Below are 14,942 nucleotides of genomic sequence, written 5' to 3'. Positions count from 1 at the left end.
TAGGTAGTCCCTTTAGTAGATCTGTTACATTTTGTAACTATTCTGCCAGTAAGATGAAGTCTTTGGTGTACCTTCTCCATAACATTTTCTGTGCATTCTTTCCAATTTAAGTTCTTCGTGATTGTAATTCCCAGGTGTTCAGCTGAATTTACGGCCTTTAGATTTGACTGAATTTCAGAGACTATCTTATTTTCGTCTTGCATTCGCGTCTTTGACGCCAGTTGTAACACTACAACCCAGTGCCCCACGTATGTTTCAGCTACTTCATTTCTCAAAGCTTAACCATTTTTTTGTAAATATATATACGTAGTAATAAATTGTGTCAATAATTAGTGTTTATGAGAATGGAACGTATGCTGATAAGTAAGAATTATTTATCTTAAATCCTTGTAGTAAACGCGCTGGCCATGTCAGGGAAGTTTTTATGTTACAAAACACAGAGAATATCTTTCGTGTAAGAGTAACATCCTTGGCGCGATTAACGCGTCGTAGAGGCGAAAGCAGAGAAATACTCGTAGTTGCGAAGCATCTGTGGTGTTAACAGACATATGTTTTGGCACGAAAATGCGAGTGTGTTTTGACTCGAAAATGTTGTTGTAATATGTGGCCAGGCAAATTATAAGTGGATGAGCAAGTACGTCGGTACAGGATATGGACGCAATAAGATTTTGGAAGTTATAAAGAATACTGTGTGGCTCAAATTTCGAGCCGCTTGCTAATCAATAACAGCCTCTTCCCAATAATGGATACCATAATCAGCACTACTTCGCGCAAGCTATGCATCGCAAAACAAAATGCAATAGTATTTTGCAGCAAGGTCTTAGTAACATTTTGGAACCTGATAATGTGTTTAGTCAAAGAATGAACTTGCTAAGAGACACTTCATTGATCCGAGTCGTTAATCGTCAGCATGGTCCTATCCTTTCACTATAAACTTTGAGAAAATCACAAATGAAAGAAATAGTCAAAAAGCCGGCCGCGGTGGCCGTGCGGTTCTAGGCGCTCAGTCCGGAACCGCGTGACTGCTACGGTCGTAGGTTCGAAACCTGCCTCGGGCATGGATGTGTGTGATGTCCTTAGGTTGGTTAGGTTTAAGTAGTTCTAAGTTCTAGGGGACTGATGACCACAGATGTTAAGTCCCATAGTGCTCAGAGCCATTTGAACCATTTTGAGCCAAATAGTCAAAAGAACCCATATCTAGTTATATTTACAGCTGATTTTCAATCAAGTGCTTAGTGTGCTGAAAAGTAGTAGTAACTAAGTGGTTTATATAGTATTGCACTACTACTGTAGACAATCAGCAAAAATTAAAAGTGATTTAATTGTAACTCATTTTTTATGACAATAGTATGCTGGCTTTCTTGTAGTCAAAATAGTTTTAAAACTTTGTTCTATTCTGTAAATGATGTCAAATGTGTACGTCTACGCAACGTTAGTACCGGAAGATAGTTGATGCCATGAATGAAAGTTAGTACGGCGTTAATCGGAAACGTAATCATTTGCAAGCTAATAAGTAAAGAATGGTAAATAATTTTTGTCACATTGAGGTATTTTTTTTTTCAAACAGATAGCATTATCGTCAGTTATTTAACGCAGCGTAGCTGGTATAAATTGTTGCTGGTCATTGCTTATTATTGGTGATCATTAAGGTAACTAACATCATTACATACGAAATTAACGTCTTTCGTGTTTTTGTCACATTTGACTTTTGAATATAAGCAGCGCGTTTGCATTTTAACCAGGTGCTGCTTTGCCTTTCTCACGTGATATTTACGTGATTTAGAAGTCATTACAAACATCTACTGAAATTAATTTTTTATTGTTTTTGGAACTGCCGACCATTTTATTTTGAAATATAAATTCATTCAAGCCCTATTCTGACATCCAAAATTACGTCTAAGGACAGTGAAACTCTTCATTTATTACCATTTATGGACTTCTGTCGTTTTTGTACGCTGGGAAAAATAGTCGTGGAATAGCGATCAGGTTGTAACTGTTTTTATTCTATCAGTATGTGTTCATCTTCGGATTCGATGCCTTGTTTTCACTAACAGCGGAACCTCAGGTATACTTATCACAATAAAACCTTACATACACCGTAGAGTGAGGTACGTTACTCACTGATTGGGATTTGGGCCATGTATTTCACTTACAGCCTTAACAGTGTATGCTCTGGCACTCATTATGAACCCTTGGTATTGACAATCAGTCAAAACTGCAGCTACTACAATAAAATTTGTCGACAGCCATAATCGGAAATTATCATAGCAAATTTCAACAAATTGATTCATTGATTTCATGGTTTCCGAAATACTAAGGCAAGCTTTTGTAATGACGCGTTCAAGCCATTAGAAAAAAATGGTTCAAATGGTTCTGAGCACTATGGGACTTAACAGCTATGGTCATCAGTCCCCTAGAACTTAGAACTACTTAAACCTAACTAACCTAAGGACATCACACAACACCCAGTCATCACGAAAAAATCCCTGACCCCGCCGGGAATCAAGCCATTAGAAGTAAACAGTGTCCTTTCCAAGACGACTTCTGATTTGCTTCCACCTGAATGACAAGAGGCTGTACAGTGCCTTTTTCTAACATTGAAAAATCCAAACCCGCATCATCTCTTTTGTGGTTTTCGGGTCCTCACTATATCATTTCTTCCTTTGGAAGTAGTGCGTTAGAGCGTATATTTTCCCATGTTTTCCCGCAGTAACTGATAGACGGTGTATTTTAGAGCTGACAGCCAGGTTGATTATTCCTTTTGTAAGTACAATATTGCGATGATAAATTCCGTGACCGACTAGGTCGCGTTTACAACCGGTGACTTCGCGTATTGCCCGCCGCTCGCGGCACCCATCGAAGAGCACTGGATGTGCTCTGCAAACCAACGTGAAGTGAAGTGAATGGCAGATGGTACGTCCTATTGTACAGCATAGTAGGGTTTATTCCCGTTCCAATCGGTTTTGGAGCGGGGGAAGGATGAGTGCCTAAATGTCTCTAGATTTGCTGTAATTAGTCTGATGTCGTCGGGGTGTATGGGGGCGATAAGTTTCAGCTGCAATATATCTCTAGATTCCATAATTAACACTTTTTCAAATGTGTTCAAATGTGTGTGAAATCTTATGGGACTTAACTGCTAAGGTCATCAGTCCCTAAGCTTACACGCTACTTAACCTAAATTATCCTACGGACAAACACACATACTCATGCCCGAGGGAGGACTCGAACCTCCGCCGGGATCAGCCGCACAGTCCGTGAATGCAGCGCTAATACTCTTTCTTGAAACTTTGTTGGTAGCCTTTCGCAGGCTAGTTGGTGGCTATTTTTAGGCATTCCCGGTGGGATCAGAGATTTTCACCTGCCTCGAGATGATTGGGTGTTTGTGTTGTCCTCACCGTTTCATCATCATTCATGAAAGTGGCGAGATTGGATTGAGTAAAAGTTGGGAATTTGTATGGGCGTTGGTAACCGCGCAGTTGAGCGCCCCACAACCCGAAACATCATCATCATCATCATCATCATATTTTAGGCGTCAGCGAACTACGCTTTTTCCAGCATTACAATGACGAAACAAATCTGTGCGACAATTCGCGCTGCCGTTCTTCGTATACATTTAGTATTCCCTCTTAGTCCAATTTTTGAGGAGTGACACTTGTGTAGAGATGGAATGTGTTGACGTTTCTGCGGAGTCCAAGACGCGTCAGGTAGTTTTTTTGCTCTCACGTTCGTTGGCTTCGCCGACTCTCAACCAGACTTACCACATTTCAATCCATCCTAGACCTTGGGCTAAGCTAAAGACCAGTCTGTCACCACAACCAGGTTTTTTGCTTTCACATTCGTCGGCTTCCCGGCAAGAGCTCTAGAATACGCATAGTGTAAATCCATCCAAGTTTTCCAGTCCCCATCACTCGCAGAAATTCGGGGGATAAAAGCCAACTATGTGCAACTCTTCCGCCACCCCCTCTCCCCCCTCCTTCATATGCCATGTTAAAGATTCCTTTATTACTTAAAGTAGTCCGTTATGTTCACTAAGTATTACTTTATCGTAGTTTTTAGTGTTAAAAACCACAATTATACTCTTATCAAGGGTGTTGTTGAAAGTATTTTGGAGTGTCTAGAACGAATTAATTAGATTTACATTGATTTCCATGAAATCCTTGCCTCTGTTTTCATTGTTTTCGGATTTCGCTGATTGTTTGAGCACAGATTGTGAAGGAAAGCCTTGCAGGCGTGGGAAATCATCCAATAATTAATAAGCCTTCTGCGTTTAGAGCTCTTCTTTAACTGCGCGATTTGGTTAATGCTACGAATGTAGAGATCAGCTGACGGTTGAACTGAATACGACATTCCTCGCAACAGATCGATACTCCTCATATTCATGATCGTCACAATCTTCTTGCGCTCCTCTTTTTTTCTCTGCCTCCGCCTCCTATTTCTCCTTTGCTTCTACATCCTCGATTCGCATCGTACGTGAGGCGGTAGTAAAGAACTTCTACATTAGAATATGTTCTTACTTATTGGATAATTCGATATGTTGCTTTTTTGGTAATATACGACACTGTGCCATATGGACACCTTTGAGAATTAGAGTTTTTACGGCGGTTGGACAAAAATGTGGAACCACAGCGAGAAATTCGTGTTTGAACATAAATACAGAGTGCTAACCCAGAGCCGGCCGCGGTGGCCGAGCGGTTCTAGGCGCTTCAGTCCGGAACCGCGCGACTGCTACGGTCGCAGGTTCGAATCCTGCCTCGGGCATGGATGTGTGTGATGTCCTTAGGTTAGTTAGGTTTAAGTAGTTCTAAGTTCTAGAGGACTGATGACCTCAGATGTTAAGTCCAATAGTGCTCAGAGCCATTTGAACCATTTGCTAGCCAAGACTTCAGGATGCGCTGTTGTATTTGACCACAAGCGGCACCTGTGCAATGTTTTCAGTGCGGCGCAAGTGCCATTCGTGGTCAGAAAAGTGTTCTGGGTTGTTGTCTTTGCATTACATCTGAGCTTAGTACAGTCGAACGTGGGGAAGTTATCGGTGCCTTTCGGCGGGTCCTCCTATAACCAAGGTAGCCGAAGAGTTTGGTGTCTCAAGAACCACTCTATTGAAGATTTATTGCTGTCAAAGGCAAAGCGGAAGAATGTCATCCGATGAGTCACAACGAGGACGAAACTGTATGTTGAGGGATTGTGACAGACGGTTATTGAAGAGGATTGTCACGAACAATAAGATGATGAAGCTGCGAAAGTCACTGCAGAACTGAATCTCGCACTCACTCATCCTGTCAGCACCAAAAAACACGAAGGGATCTCCATAACCTGGGAACTGGTAGGCGAGCTGCAATTCCAAAATCCCACATCATTTATGCACATGTCCATAACAGAACAACGCAGTGCCGATCGTAAAAATCTGGTCTGTGGGGCAATGGAAGGAAAACATTTGGTCGGGCTAGTTTTGTTGCACGCTGTTTCAAATTTCTGGCCGAGTTTACGTCCCACGAGTGGAACTTGGGCGGGGGGGGGGGGGGGGGTGTAGTGATTCGGTGATGATTTATGCAGCCATATTGTGGTTTTCCATGGACCCCATGGTTATTCTTCAAGGCCACATTACTACCAAGGATTATATCAACATTTTGGTGATCAGCTCCGCCTCATGCAACGATGTTTGTTTCCCAATTGTGATGCTGTGTTCCAAGACGCCACGGCTCCTGTTTACACAGCTCGTATCGTTCACGATTGTTTTTATGAGTTTGAGGATGGACTGTCGCATTTCGTCTGGCCACCAGTCACAATATCTCAACATAATTGAACCTTTTGGTCCCTTTGAAGAGTGCGTGATCGCTAACTGTTTTCATCATCGAAATTGAACTTGTCAGTATTTTGCAGGAAAAAATGGAAATGAGCGTTTGGCGTCATTGGCGTCATTGGCCGGGAGGCCCCTTATGGGGCAGGTCCGGCCACCTTGGTGCAGGTCTTATTACATTCGACGCCACATTGGGCGACCTGAGCGGAGAAATTCCCCGACCCAGCCGGGAATCGAATCCGGGCCCCATAGGACGGCAGTCCGTCACGCTGACCATTCAGCTATCGGGGCGGACTATTTTGCAGGAAGAATGGTATAAGATGCCTTTGAAAACAATAAAGGACCTGCGAATCGACCAGAAGCTGTTTTGAATGCCAGCGGTTTTCCTACTCCTGTTTAGCTATGGTATTGTTGTGTTTTCGGTGTTTCTGTGTATTTGTCCACCCCCCTGTACATCCGTGTCCGACAAGTTCATGTCTGGCGAAGCTACCCTGGAGTGCACTGTGCTTAGGCCAACTCTGAGGCAAATAAAACTGGAATACTGAGTGTAACAGTTTAGAGTCTCGTCCTATGCATACAATACCTCCAAACATACCGTTATCATTCCAAAGATACGCATTTGGCTTGGCTGGCCTACATAGGGAAAGTTGTGTTTGTGTTGTCATGAGTATGCCATGAAAGTGAGGCAGCTGGTGAAGCACAGTGCCTCTGCCCCTGGCTACATCCGCATTGAGCGACACCCGACGGACGAGATGACTGGTAATAAGGCTTTCCTGTCGTGTTTTCTTTCTTAACTCTTGCACGGCGTTTGCTGTCCCGTTCTTCTCACAGCTCTCGGTGCTACTGCAAGTAAACAGTCACTTCCCGTAATGCTGGCTGAAGCACCACACTGCTTTATACAGGGAATGGATCTGGTGAAATAATGCGCTTTTCCCTTGACTTCAGACACTGCATTGCCAACTATCAACGTAGCACCGCCATCTGTCACTTTTGACGTTTGTGTACACTGATGAGTCGAAATACACTGACGGAAAAAATCGCAAAAGCCAAAAAATAAGTAGAGTAGAATATTGAAATTTCTGGGACACAAGGTAACAGATTTAAGTGATCAACATTGAATGAGGTAACAGATGTAAGTGATCAACTTTGGAAGATCACGGGTTAATGTAAGCGTTAGATAAGCCATTGCGTATGTGAAATGCTGGTACATTAATAACCGGTGTATCTGCAAGAATGTTGAATGCGAACGTGCATGCATTGTGTTCTACAGGTGCCGCATATCTGTCTGTGAGAATATTCTTACAGTCTCCTATTCCATGAGTCTCATGGCAGTGGTAATATTTTTCTATGTAACATTTAACGCTTGCACACTCATTCGTGACACATCTGATTGGTGTGTTATTTCTTTCAAATCCACAGGAGGAAACTGGAGACATGGTTTGACTATTTTTTGTTTTACTATATTCGAAATGATTTTAATTGTAACAGAACATTGATCAAGTTGTATCATTAAAACTATTCCTAGTTTTCTGACATAATGGAAGGTATGAATTGAACATTTTTTCTTGATAAACCGATGTGCAGAAATACTTCGTTTTGAACTTATATTGCGATGAAGGAAACTGTGTAGTGTAATAAAAGCGCTGGAAGCACTAGATACCGAAACAAGTATGAAATTTAGAGAAAGAACTTAGCAGTGGTACATCACGCAAGTGTGCTGCAAACTGTTTTGCTTCTAAGAAATTATTATAATTCAGTATACAGAATTTTCGAACTATGTTTCTAAACGTTATGTAAATTTTTAGCTTCCGCGGTCTGTGCTAATTCTGAAAACAGAAACAGAGTGTGTAAATCAGAAAAGTGAATGCAAAAACATGCCCGGAAAAAATTACCTGTTGTAGGCAGGAAATTAAAATTTAACTTTCACAGTCAGTTCTGTAATTTGGAAGCCTCTCTTTCTGCACTGTCTTAGAAAATAAGTAAACAAATTTCACAGAAAAATTCTGTGACAATAACAAACTAAATTCAGTAGTTCATTGTTTTCATGGTAAAAGCTAAAATGAAAGTATGTAAAATCCGAGGCATGAGCGCTGGATTTTGTATAGAAAACGGAACATTTGCAGACACTGTATTACTGACAATGTTTACGTTCATGTCCTCTATACATCAGAAAATTAGGAACAGTTGTTCTGATAAACTTTGTGCTTTGCGTCGGAACACACAGTGCGACTTTTTCAGGTGCGCCTGCTTTCTAAATACGATGCAATGAACGTCACTGTCCGTATAATTTCCTCGGATGTTTATAGGTTGTGTAATAACACAGCATCCAACATGCAACCGAACTTAGCGCTATTAATGGTGGCTCGACAGTACACGTTTGTATACCACCGCGAACTCTGATTTAACTTCTTGCACTATAAAGCTTGCACTATAAAGAACTTTTAGTTCACTCGAATTCCACCGATAATATCCCATGCAGCGTAAATTACCATAGTATAAATTGCATTTGTTAGCATACATTTACTGTTTAATTAGAATAATGTTTTTTCTAGTATATTTCATTCCAGTGAGCATTGTTTGTGTATTTGCAGTGTTACGGTATCTGAATTTTGCAGTGTTTAACTCATGTCAAACTTTCTTTAAAATAGCCGGCCGGTGTGGCCGTGCGGTTCTAGGCGCTTCAGTCTCGAACCGCGTGACCGCTACGGTCGCAGTTCGAATCCTGCCTCGGGCTTGGATGTATGTGATGTCCTTAGGTTAGTTAGGTTTAAGTAGTTCTAACAAGGGTACCTCCCCATCGCACCCCCCTCAGATTTAGTTATAAGTTGGCACAGTGAATAGGCCTTGAGAAACTGAACACAGATCAATCGAGAAAACAGGAAGAAGTCGTGTGGAACTATGAAAAAAATAGCAAAGTATACAAACTGAGTAGTCCATGTGCAAGATAGGCAACATCAAGGAGAACGCGAGCTCAGGAGCGTCTTGGTCCCGTGGTTAGCGTGAGCAGCTGCGGAACAAGAGGTCCTGGGTTCAATTCCTCTCTCGAGTGAAGAGTTTTTTTTTTCTTATTTTCAGACAATTATTATCGGTCCGTCCGATGCGAGGTAACTGCGCCGTAGCATGAGGATGCTTCACCTAAACAAACATGGAAACACACGACGTCAGTCGACAACAGCGCACGGAAGAGAGAGTATTCCTTCTAACGAGGCTCCCTGGCTGGCAGTTGACTGTTCGCTACTTTGGACGAGAGTGCATTAAATACGTGAGATGTATTCCGTGGGCAATGTGAATCCAGCAAATATAGCTCGCGACTTCAATAACAAGGTCAATGAATATTTTCCGAACTGTAGGATTGCGGTGCGGTCGCAAAACATAGACACTAAACTTATTACAGTGAACAGAGACGTCAATGAACGAACGAAGATATCATAACTTCGCGAAAATAAAGGAAGAAAAATATTCACACAAGGGAAGACTTGAACCAAGGACCTTTCGCTCCGCAGTTGCTCACGCTAACCACGGGACCACGGCGCGCCTTTTATCAGATTATCCTTGATGTTGCCTATCTTGCACATGGACTACTCAGTTTGTATATTTTGCTTATTTTTTTCATAGTTCCACACAACTTCTTCCTGTTTTCTCGAATGATCTGTGTTCAGTTTAATGCCTATTCACTGTGCCAACTTATTACTAAATCTGAGGGGGGTGCTATGGGGAGGTTCTCTTGTAAGTTCTAGGGGACTGATGACCTCAGAAGTTGAGTCCCATAGTGCTCAGAGCCATTTGAACCAACCATTTTCTTTAAAATAACAATACATCTGGATTGCTATATTTGGAGATGGGTCCCAGTGACTCGTCCTGACCTGGGCCCAGTGATGGCTCTCAGCGTTCCTGGCCGTGACCTACGTTTAAAGCTATTTGCTAAGATGGTGGCGGTAGCCAGTTTTATCTCTGAAGATGTCTCCTGCAGATGGGAACGAATCGTTAGTAAATATTTTAAACATCGAACAACACGGTGCTCAGCTCGTAAGTTTTAACAGAAGCAAACACACGCCGTGAAAGCCATTGTATTTTGTAACGGTTGGTCCCCATCTCTGTGGCGTCTGTGGACTATAAAGAGGTAAGAAAACCTTATTTGCAGTCACAGTGGCGATGGGCTGCAGATACAGTTGTTGTTTTAATAACTGACGTTTACCGACGGTCTTCCGTAATATCTCTAACATAAAAATGCCTGTCTATATCTCCCTAGAACACTCTATTCGTGAAAACTTTTTTACTTTTGTAAAACAAAAATTGAGAAGTTCGTAATATACTGGGGCAAATAAATTTCGCCCGGAGAAGAGAGTTCCAAGGTACAAAGAACACATCAGAGGAACGGAATACAGTACTAACCTGACTACAGTAGATGTTGAAAGTGACCAACCTTTTCATCTCTAGGCGCTACACTCTGGAATCGCGAGAACGCTACGGTCGCAGGTTCGAATCCTGCCTCGGGCATGGATGTGTGTGATGTCCTTAGGTTAGTTAGGTTTAAGTAGTTCTAAGTTCTAGGGGACTGACGACCTCAGATGTTAAGTCCCATAGTGCTCAGAGCCATTTGAACCATTTTCAACCGTGAATGTGGCTTTCAGGCACTCCTTGGCGTAAACCTGTGTGGGCTGGAGCACAACCCACATGTCAACCGTGAATGTGGCTTTCAGGCACTCCTTGGCTTAAACCTATGTGGGCTGGAATTTTGGGAGAAGTGCTTTTGGGCCCGTACCTATTGCCGGACAATTTGAATTGGCTCCTATATCGTACGTTTCTTTGCAATACTTTGCCTGACGCTATAGAAAAGTCCCACTTGGTGTTCAGCGCAGCTATTGTTTCAGCATGGTGGTAGACTGCCACCGTTTGGAATGAACATGCTAACTGTTTAAATGAAGCGTTTCCAGGGAAATTGGCTGGTCTCATTGAAGGTCCAGTGTTCTGGCCTCCACGTTCCACGGACCTTAATCCACTGGGTTTTTAAGTTTATAGTACTCCCACCCGCGGATGTATACGACCTACCTGACAGCTCGCGTGCATGTCGCTTCAACAGTGGTGGATGAAGGTGTATTGTGTAGGGTCCAGCAAACTATGACCCAGCGAGCGGCGAAGTGTTTACAGATACAAGGTGGTCGTTTTGAACATCTTGTCTAAAGTGAACGTTGGTCGTTCGTGCATGTGCAGAATGGAACTGTTATGTCTAGCATAATGTGAACTGTACCTACCTATTGTTTTTTCGTACCTCTTTCGATACAGACGGTGTTACTCTATCCACTATTATTTTCTGTTGGCTTTGTTTGTATCATGGACGAAACAAAGCGTACGCTTATATCTGTAAGAAGTTTATGTTATGTCTTAGTGTGTAAGTTTAATATTTAAATAAAGGTAACAATAGCCGGCCGAAGTGGCCGTGCGGTTAAAGGCGCTGCAGTCTGGAACCGCAAGACCACTACGGTCGCAGGTTCGAATCCTGCCTCGGGCATGGATGTTTGTGATGGCCTTAGGTTAGTTAGGTTTAAGTAGTTCTAAGTTCTAGGGGACTAATGACCTCAGCAGTTGAGTCCCATAGTGCTCAGAGCCAGAGAGCCAAAGGTAACAATAACAGAAAGAAATACACAAGGTACCGCATTGTGGAGATGTAAACTGGATAGAGTTTGATGCTTTAGCTGAAAGCCGGCCGTGGTGGCCGAGCGGTTATAGGCGCTTCAGCCCGGAACCGCGCTGCTGCTACGGTCGCAGGTTCGAATCCTGCCTCGGGCATGGATGTGTGTGATGTCCTTAGGTTAGTTAGGTTTAAGTAGTTCTAAGTTCCAGGGGACTGATGACCTAAGATGCTAAGTGCCATAGTGCTCAGAGCCATCTTTAGCTGAAAAAAAAAAGTTAAGCTTGAACGTGACTCGAACATAGGCGAGTCTGCATATCCGTTCCCCAGGGCATTGCCTCGTCTCACTGAGGTAATGGGACGGCTCTAGTACATTGCAAAGTTCATGCTAGATGTTCTTGTTCACGCTGCACACCGTTCCAGCGTTTTTTAAATATGGCGGGACTAGGTTGTGCTAGATAAATCTGGTGTTGAATTGGAATGAGGAATCGCATGCCGACCGCCAAGTGCGGATTTTTTTCTTCGCCCTGTATTTTCTAAAGGTAGTGTGTAATTTGGTGATTTGGGGTTTGCTATTGCTTCAGATACTACATTTGTAACTGCACAAACTGACATAAAAGAAGTATCAGTCCGTCAGCTACTGTACGTTTTATAAAATTCTGAAAAATAATGTTGTTTTTACAGGATATCAGACAGTGTTTTGAAAGTAAAGAGGCAGCAGTCGTTACTCACGCCCCCTTTGAAAATGAAGTTTGTATAGTAGCACTACGAGATAGCATTGCCAGTAGTGTTCACAAGAAAACATTATGCTGCAATTGTTTAGATAATTTTACATTGTTGTCTTTGTTATCCAGGCCGTTAAACGTGCCTTACTTTATTGGTTGGCTGTAGTATTTACCAATTATTTAAGTTCGAAACCAGGCAAATGTCCTGTTAGACACGTTGCTGCTACTGAAATACTCGTACACGAGACTTAAGTCACGGTAGCAGCCGTACTGCAGGTAGGCCATAACTTCTGAAGATACTCAAATTTACGCACCTATGGATTTGATGATACGCGGAAGGGTTGTGTTACTGACTCCAGTGGACTAATTAATCACATTCGTCGTCTCGACATTTGATGTGATCCGTTGACTGCGCCCAGAAAAACTATCTTATTCATCAGGTCTGGCCGCTGTGGCCGAGCGGTTCTATGCGATTCAGTCCGGAACCGCGCTGCAGCTACGGTCGCAGGTTCGAATCCTGCCTCGGGTATGGATGTGTGTGATGTCCTTAGGTTAGTTGGGTTTAAGTAGTTTTAAGTCTAGGGGACTGATGACCTCAAATGTTAAGTCCCATAGTGCCATTTGAACAATTTATTCACCAGGAACGTTTCAGATTAAGTCTAATACAACCAAGGACTTGGAAAAACTTCTGCGATATCTGCCTGCGCAACAATTATCTTTCTGCGGAAAAATTTTGAAGTGGTTTATGAAGAAAAACAGCCAAGACAATGAGTGAATGGACTGTAACACTGATCGTAATTGTAGAACTTTACGCGTTATGATGTATACAATGTATAAGCGAATAGAAAAGAGTGTACGATTTCAGTATCTTTACGTGTATTTTTTAAAGAGCTCTGTTTCCAGCACGAATGATTAATTACGTGATCAAAACATAACATTAGAAATTCAGTCTCCAGTCAGACAATCACATTTGCACCGTATGACATAACAATGCCAATAAAGATGCCCATTTAACGTTATTACACAAGTTAAACAGTTGGTCTCAATTTCGCAAAAATGTGCGTTGGCTGACTTAAAACTCTTAAAAATATTCCATTCTTTTGGGAAACATGTAATACCCACACAAGATCAGGCGAATCGCAATTACACAGCAGCCTCCACCTTATTTCAGTAACCAGCAACAACGAAGACTGCAACATCTATCCTTATTGTGATTGGCAAGATATGTATCAAGATTAGCTTGAGACTCAAGTGGCCGATCGGTAGATCACAGTAAGAAAAACCAATACGTCTAGGGAAGGACCACTGACAAGTGAGTCGCATGACTTCCAGGTGGAAACAAGTCTGCAAAAACTTGACGCAACGGCCATCGGAAAATCAGCGGTATAGGCAAGCTTTTTGTCGACTAGGCGAGTGCTCGCTGGCGAAACCAAACTTCACCTAGAAGGATAGCTGGTATAACGTCCATCTCTGTATGTCGTCTTGGAGATTTTTCCAGGGTCCTCTTCTTCTTGTCTACTAAACCTGTTTGTTCTCCTGTTAGTTTTCCTTCAGCCGCCATTCTGTTTCTTCTAAACAGTAGCTTTCCTGAAATATACAAATACAAGGCCCATAATTTCACCACGAATCGTCAACGAATAGAAGCTTAAAAATAAATCTGAAAACACCGGCAGGAAAACTCGTACCACCAAAAAATAATTAATGTAGACTAATAAAATAACGAGCATAACATATTTAAATGATAACAATGCAAGATTACAGGGTAATGTAAGCGCGAGATAATACATTTAAAATTTGAAATGCTGATACATTAGTAACCAGTGTAACCATCAGAATATTGAATACAAGCATGCAAACGTACATGCATTGTGTTGCACGGGTGGCGGACGTCAGTTTGTGGAATGCCTGTTGCCCTTGGTCGGTCAAAACAGGGACGGTTACTGCTGTTCGTGGACGATGCTTGAGTTGTCGAGTGATGTTCTATATTTGCTCGACTGGAGACAGATGTGCTGATCGAGTAGGCCAAGACAACATATCGACACTCTGTAGAGCGATTGGGTTACATCAGCTGTATGTGGGCGCGCCCTGCCCTGTTGGAATGAATGGCAGCACAAAAGGTCCGGTCACCAGACTGACCAACAAATATGCGGCCAGAGTTCCTGCTGTCATATGAAATAGCATTTCAGACATAACTCCAGGTGTAGGTCCAATGTGTCTAATACGTAGCGATATTGGTTGCAGGCCCTTAGCTGGCCTCCTCCTAACCAACACAGGCATAATCGTCAGCGAGGCAGAACGAGCTTTCATCAGAAAACGCTACAGACCTGCACCCTGCCCTCCAATGAGCTCTCGCCTGAGATTACTGAAGTCGCAAATGGCGGGATCCGTGGAACGCACACTACGGGGCGTCTGTCTCGGAGCTATTCTTGAAGTCACCGATTCGTAACAGTTCGTTGTGTCACTGTGGTGCCAAGTACTGCTCAGATTGCAGGTGAAGACGCAACACAATACGTCAAAGCCATATATCGAACACGATGGTCTTCGCGACAGAAACTATTAGATATTACCACATTCTTAAACTTTCGCAAATAAACCTAATGTTTTTGTTGTGTTGGCAGAAGAGCCAACACCGTGTTACTAGAGGAGGCCGAAATGCACGCGTTTTAGCTCACGCAGCCTGGCGTGAGGAGGGAAGGACTATACTGACGTGAGGTCTGGAACATGCCAAGGAACTAGAATTCAGAAAGCGGACGTAATTAGTTTGATACTTAACTTTAATCCATTAATGATG

At 42.6% G+C, this 14,942-nt stretch overlaps 1 protein-coding gene across 8 annotated transcripts in view; it reads left to right on the top strand.

Annotated features, from left to right (window-relative positions):
- The window catches only part of LOC126200108 (protein-tyrosine sulfotransferase-like), a 971,294-nt gene that overhangs the window by 264,466 nt on the left and 691,886 nt on the right, over positions 1-14,942 (top strand). The window lies entirely within an intron of this gene.

The sequence above is a fragment of the Schistocerca nitens genome, chromosome 1, assembly GCF_023898315.1.
Source record: "Schistocerca nitens isolate TAMUIC-IGC-003100 chromosome 1, iqSchNite1.1, whole genome shotgun sequence".
NCBI lineage: Eukaryota > Metazoa > Arthropoda > Insecta > Orthoptera > Acrididae > Schistocerca > Schistocerca nitens.
Note: the sequence above shows the minus strand (reverse complement) of the source record. Positions and strands in the feature narration are given on the sequence as shown.